The following is a 6,910-nucleotide window of genomic DNA, read 5'->3' as shown; positions in this document are numbered from 1 at the left end:
GCAACAAACGTCAAAATGAGAATAGTTTTTGTAACTAGAACGATCTTATAAAAACCAAGCATTTTCTGAAAAACAGGAACACAGCTTTAAAAACGTGAACATTTTTATGAATTCATGAACAAAATTTGAAAACATGAATAAGTTTGAATATGTGAACAAATTTGGAAAACCTTGAACATTTTTTGAATTTTTGAACACAATTTGAAAATGCGAACATTTTCTGAAATGATGAACAAGTTAAAAAAATGCGACATTTCTTGAAAATTCCCTGAATATTTTTTGTATTTTGCATTTTTTTAAAACATGAACACTTTTTTAATATGTGAAAATATTTGGAGAAGCTGGAACATGTTTTTAAATTCTGAACATTTTTTTAATTGAAAATAAATATTAGAAGGTTGCCAAAATCAGAAAAACCGACTAGAAACCTCACAGGAGGGGGAGCTCCTAGGTGGCGCCTCAAGCACCGGCTAGGAGAACCGACAGCCATGCCCCCTGCAAGTTGGGTCGGCCGACGAAACGCGTCGACCAACAAACAAGCATGGAAAATCCCCTAGAAAAGTACCTACTACAGGATTCGGTCTCACGCAGTTCACTCGCTAAGAGCAACTCTAACAGACCCCGCAAAACACCCCGGCCCGCAAAATAATCGTCAAATTGCGGGTTGGGGCCAAAAAATCTGCACGAGCAGACCCCGCAAAACGCCCCGGCCCGCAAAAAAATTTGTGGGGCGCGGTAAATCTCCTCCCCCAACCTCTATCTTCACGGGCTGGGAGGCCGACCCGAGCTCAACCCCCATCCGGCGCGAGATTTGGCGGGAGGGACATTTCCGCGCCCCCTTTCCCGCTCCCCGCACCCTCCGCCACCATTGCCCCCCTCCGAAAGCTCCGGCTGCTCCTCCCCGGCCGTCCCTCGCCGCCATGGACGACCCCATGCTGTCCCCCGTCACCGTCGAGGTTGCGTACGCCTCTTCCCCTCGGGCGGATCTTGTCGCCGGCCATGTAGGCCCCGCCAGCGTCGCCCAAGCACATGCCGCGCCTGCCCGCAAGCGGCAGGGCAACGTGCTTGTGCAGGGCAGGAATCCGGCTGCCCCTGCCGCGATGGCCCGCGCTCCGGGCGCCAATGCCGTTGTGCGATCCTGGCCGGCGGCGGAGAAGGCCGGCAAGGCCGCGGGCGCAAAGCGGAGGAAGGTTCCGACTTCAAGGAACAAATCTTCTTCAACCTCTCACTCCACCCCCCCTCCCCCGCGCAAGGAGGTGCTCCGGCGATGCCGTTCAACGGTGCCGCTCCCCCCGCGAGCGAGGTGTTCGACGAAATGGCCGGAAGGTATATCTCTTCGGACTTCGGTGATTCTCTTTCATTTTCGCCATTGTTTTTCGATAGCTCGTGACTTTGTCGTTCGGTATAGTAGTGGTTCGAACAATGCAACAACTAAGTTCATGAACTTGTTGGACAGGAACGCGGTTGACATTGATCAAGCCCCTTTCGAACAAGCAACGGAGGTGGCTACGGTGGCTACGGTGGCGCCGATGAACTTTAAGATGGACTCCATGGCGCCGAGTGAAGATCGACCCCCAAGATGATGCCGGACATGGGCGCATACCTTTGCATGCCCTCTTTTGCGTAATGAACTTCGCTTTTATTCGCGCGCAAACTGTTTATGTCATTTGAATTTGAACTTGTTTGTGAAACCCTATGACAAATTTCAGATTTGCAGTTTTTCTGTTTGCGGGTCGTTGCGCTCGTGCCCGAGCAAAACCCGCATAGCTGACCCGTAAAAAAGCATATTCCACGAATATACTTTTTTATGGGTCCGTTTGGGGGGGGGGGGTCTGCATCTGTGCTAGCCCTCGCCGGCCCGCAAAAGCGGTTTTGCGCGAACTGCAAACGCGTTTTGCGGGACGGTGTTTTGCGGGGTCTACTAGAGTTGCTCTAACCACTGGACCTACAAGCCTTGAGTGATGTAGTAACAGGGTGACATACATAATAACATTGTCGCAGCACTATCTGTACTGTATCGCACAAATATTTTGGAAAAAATCGAGATTAGAAAAAGTTCATGGATTTGTAAAAATGTTCATCATTTTTTAAGAAAAGTTTACAAACTCTTAAAAAGTTCAGCCATTTTCAAAAAGTGTTTGTCAAATTTGTAAAAATGTTCATAGATTTGAAAAAAGTTCATGAAATCTGAAAACAAGTTCATCAATTTTGAAAAAAGTTCATTGGAATTGAAAAAAAATTCATGATTTTCAAAAAAGTCTACAAATTTGAAAACAGTTCATCAATTTGAGAAAAAAAGGTTCATCAAATTTTAAAAAGTCTACAAAAGATCAGTGAATTTGAAAATAAGTTCATCGATTTGAAGAAAAAGTTCATCAATTATAATAAAATCTTCAAGCGAGTAGGAATAAAAAGAAATTAGTAAAACCAGAAACAAAAAACGAAAAAGCAAAAAGGGAAAAGAAAAAGGAAAGATAAAAAAGAAAGATGTAAAAGGATGTTAGTCACCAGGTCGGGCGAGGTGGCGTTGTGGTTACTGCCTGTTAACTCGAAGTGGAGGTCGGCAGTTTGACACCCTGCGAAGGCACTCCTTTTTTGCGTCTAGCAAACGAAAGAAAAAAAGGGTGAGATGAGCCGGCCCAGCTTGGTCAGTTTCAGTGCCCGTTTGCAAAATGCAAATTAACGGGCGTTTGAAGCGCCAAATATGAATAGCCCCTAGGAGGTTCCCAAAACCGAGGATTGGTGGATGCGCGCCTGCTGCTAAATCACCCGGCCCGTGTCGGTCAATCATTAGATTAATTGTGCGGAGCGCCGACAATTTGATGCAGAATGAGTTAAATAGAAAAGCGCGTGTGCGGTAGTTAGAAAAGTATACAAAAATGGTGCTTTAGGCGCCAAATATGGCTTCTTTTTGGGTTTCTCGTGTTCTCTTTCTTTTTTGCCTACACATGTTTGCTTTTTACAATACACATTATCCATTTTTATTATACACACTTAATGTTTTCTCATTGTATGAATATAATTTTAAAAATGTCAAGAACATTTTTTCAAAATGCACAAATATTTTGTATATAATGTCACTTGCTTTCCTTAGAATGATGCAAAATATTATTTTGAATTACACGGACACTACTTTAACATTATAAGTATTTTTATAAATGTCACGAACATCTTTTCAAAACATTTGAACATTTTCAAAATGTCACATATCTTTTTAAAAATATCAACATTTTGATTTTTATTTTTATTTTGTCCTTTATATAACTATAATTTGAACACAGGACGAATGCTTTTCAAAAATCTGTGGAAAATATTTTTTCAATTTTAGAAATATAAGTAAAAAATGTGTTGGAGAGCCAGCCTCCTGTCGTGCCAGGCTGGCCCATTTATGGGGCGATTGAGGCGAGCACATCATTTACCTTGTTACAAGCGAGGTATAGCTCCTCCCAAGATATTTTGAATTAAGTATGTGTCCCTGTCTCAGACATTTGCAAAATAGACAGACCTAGCACATATAGAACGTATCTACCCTTCTTCAAGAAAAAAAAAATCCAATTCAATTCAAACATTGGCGTGATAGCTCCAACGAACCACAAAATATATATCCAATTCAATTCAAACATTGGTTGGCTCAAGAAATGGAAGTTGTGAGATGTAAAGAAAGCATACTATTAAGATGAAGAAGAATAATCATGTGCTGGTCAAGTTAGGAGCTAGTTCAGCAGAAGAGATATGAAACAAAATTCCAAGTCAGACTAAAGTTTCCAGCAACACCATCACCAATGACATGTTGCTCCACAGGCAGCCAAGGGTTGCCATTGTGCTCCCAGGGCCAATTTGAAGCCCTAGTTTTTAGCTTTTTTTTTTTCCGAAAAGGGGGGGTCCCCGGCCTCTGCATCAGCATGATGCAGCCCTAGTTTTTAGCTAAAACCACACACACGCTTACAATCAAGCTAGCCTAGCAGCATACATATTAAAACTGAAACTGAAACTGAAACTGAACAAATCAGCAGCGCAAAGAAGAGCGTCATTCAGTTGTGCATTTGAATCAGTTTCTGCTTCAGAACCTCGAACTGACTGACCTGACTGTGTGAGTCATTCAGTTTTCACTCATAACGAGATTTTCGCTCCATTTATTTTCATCTCGACCACCTTTGCTTATGACAAAGTGCCATCATCTCGAAATTGAAGCTTTTGATTAGGGTTCCTGGTGAGCCAAACAGTCCAATAAATTGCTTGCTTGATTAACAATCAGCCAAAAAACGTGTTGCATTCCAGATGAAGGAACATCACAGCAACAACTACTCCAGTATATATAAATGTGAGTGAGAGCACAACAACTAGTAGCTAGCGAACAAACAAATATATTGATCCATGTCATGTGCTCAAAACAAGAAATACAGGTACATGGGTAAGCACATACTAGTACGTATTACACCCTTATTACTGTCTTACTTAAGGATAGGGACGGCCAAATGCACATTTCAGGTGAAAATGCTCATCTCGTCAGTGAGTTTTCACAGCTACCTTCCTGGTTATAACAAGGTCTTCCGGGAGTCCACGCGGCACTTCGTTTTGGGCTTGTTGATATCCCTTGCTCTTGGGTGTGCACCTCGCATCTGCTCCACTAACCTCCCAGTGTTCACCATCCAGCTTCATGCTGTCCAGCGCCAGGACACCCTCCACCACCTTCAGCTTTGGGCAATCGTAGATGTCCACCGTCCGCAGCTTGGCCAGGCCGCTGATCCTCTTGAGCTCGGGGCAGCGGTACACATTCAGCTCCACAACCGAAGGGAAATTCTCCACATATTCTAGGAGCGTGAGCTTCTCTAGCTCAAGGATTCTCAGATTATGCCTGCGGTCACTAGCAAGGCCTGGGGGAAGGTGTGTCAGCTTGCAGTCCCCGATTCCTAGATGCTCCAGAGCAGGCATGGCGATGACTTTGCTCTGCGCCTCCCACTCCCACTCCTTCAATCCGGACAGCCCACTCAACACCAATTCTTTCAGACATGGGAATGCGACACCCCTTGCTGCATCATGGGCCTGGAACTCAGGCCCGACGTACTCTATGGCTGGAGCATCTATGATCCTCAGTCCTTCCAAAGTGCGCATCCTGCACAAACCATCAGGTAGTCTGGTGCAGCATAGTATGTCCAGTAGGTCAATAATCTTCAAGCTCTTAAAACTTGTTGCTGCTGGGGACTGCAACCAATTTGGTAGTCGACGACCAAAATATCTTCTTATTAGCAGTGTCTCCAATCTAGCAGGTGGAGGGCAGAGCTCATCATATACAGCCTCTATTCTCTCTTGTTGCTCCACCCCAATTTGGTGCACTTCATCTGTCTCACCCTTGTAGCAATTTAACTCCAAAAATTCTAGATTCTCCTTGTTGCTAATCTGGGCCCTTTTAGCAACTGAACTACCAGGCACATTTTCTAGACTGTGGACTGAAAGAATTCTAAGATGTGAAAGAGCCTCCAACTCTTCTAAACTGCACCACTCCCCATCCATCTTTACTGGAAACCCATGAAGGGTTCTCAAACCTGTTAAACCACCAAATCCTCTTGGTATAACTTCTACACGGGACCAACGTAAGTCAAGACATCTTAAAAACGCTAGTTTTGTGATGCTGTCTGGAAGCTTGTCCAATTTTGTACAGTTCGTGAGCTGAATGTGTTGAAGGAACCTCATCTTATGGATGTCATCTGGAAGCCTAGATATGTCTGTACCAGAGAATGACAAGTATCTTAGGTGTTTCAGATTACACAAAGTGTCTACTAACCAATCAGATTCCTCAGAGCTAATATCCAGTACCCTTATACTAGCAAAATTTGCCAATGAACCACCAGGTTTAATCTTACAGTCTACAAATAATAATGTCCTCACTCTTCCTTGCTTCTCTAGGATGGTCCACTCTAGTTCTGTGAGTTGATTTTATTGATAGACGGCAGAGATTTTTGTTTTCTGAAAGAAGATTTCTAATGTCAACTTGATCCTTGTGAACCACTAACACTTCTTCTTTAGCCATAAATTGAGCAAACGAGCGGACAACATCATGCAAGGTGTACTCCCACATGTTATTATTTGAATCATCAGGCTCCAAAAGATTCCTAGCCACCAACTCTCGATGATAATCATCCCCTATTTGTTCTAGATCGGCCTGATCTGACTCCGACCTCCCATCGTGCTGAACAAACCCTTCACAGATCCACATGCTAATAATTCTGTTCTTCTTAAAACCTGAACCCTTTGGGAGAAGTGAGTAGTAGAGAAAGCATTGCTTCAACTCTGGAGATAAATCATCATAGCTCAAGCTTACTGAGTAGTTTAATTTCTCTCCTGGCCCGTCTTCTTCTTTCCAGCCAAAATCCTTGTGCAAAACATTCTCCCAGTCACGTTCATTAGGATTTCTTGTGCTTAACAGTCCACCCATAACTTTAATAGCAAGTGGTAAACCATCACATTTTTTAACAATCTTCATCCCAATATCTTTCAGCTCATCAAAATCACTTCCAACACCGACCTGCCAACAGTATAGGACAACTTTCAGTAATGGCAATATCCATAGTTTCGCTTGTACATGACACAAACACGATATTATATTTCCTTTTTATGATACATAACTTTATATTCAAATATCATGTATGAGCTAAGATAGTAGCCCTGGTTCAAAAGATAATCACACAGTAGTACTAATGTATGAGCTATATCTTTTTGAACAGAAAGGAAGAAAAATATCTTTGATCAAAACAGCATGCATTGTACTTCTCAAAAAATAATGTCCCATAGTGACATTTCAAAATGTACGGTGTACGTAAATATGCAAAATATAACTCATTTGTAGATGAAGAACGGTGTTATACGTAATCAGAACTAAAAAAATTCAAAATTTACAGAATCTAGTTATATG

General features: G+C 42.8%; 1 pseudogene; it reads right to left on the bottom strand.

Annotated features, from left to right (window-relative positions):
- Window positions 1-4,289: 4,289 nt before the first annotated feature.
- On the bottom strand, window positions 4,290-6,606 carry LOC119345090 (annotated as a pseudogene).
- Window positions 6,607-6,910: the final 304 nt, after the last annotated feature.

The sequence above is a fragment of the Triticum dicoccoides genome, unplaced genomic scaffold (assembly GCF_002162155.2).
Source record: "Triticum dicoccoides isolate Atlit2015 ecotype Zavitan unplaced genomic scaffold, WEW_v2.0 scaffold20457, whole genome shotgun sequence".
Taxonomy (NCBI): Eukaryota; Viridiplantae; Streptophyta; class Magnoliopsida; order Poales; family Poaceae; genus Triticum; species Triticum dicoccoides.
Note: the sequence above shows the minus strand (reverse complement) of the source record. Positions and strands in the feature narration are given on the sequence as shown.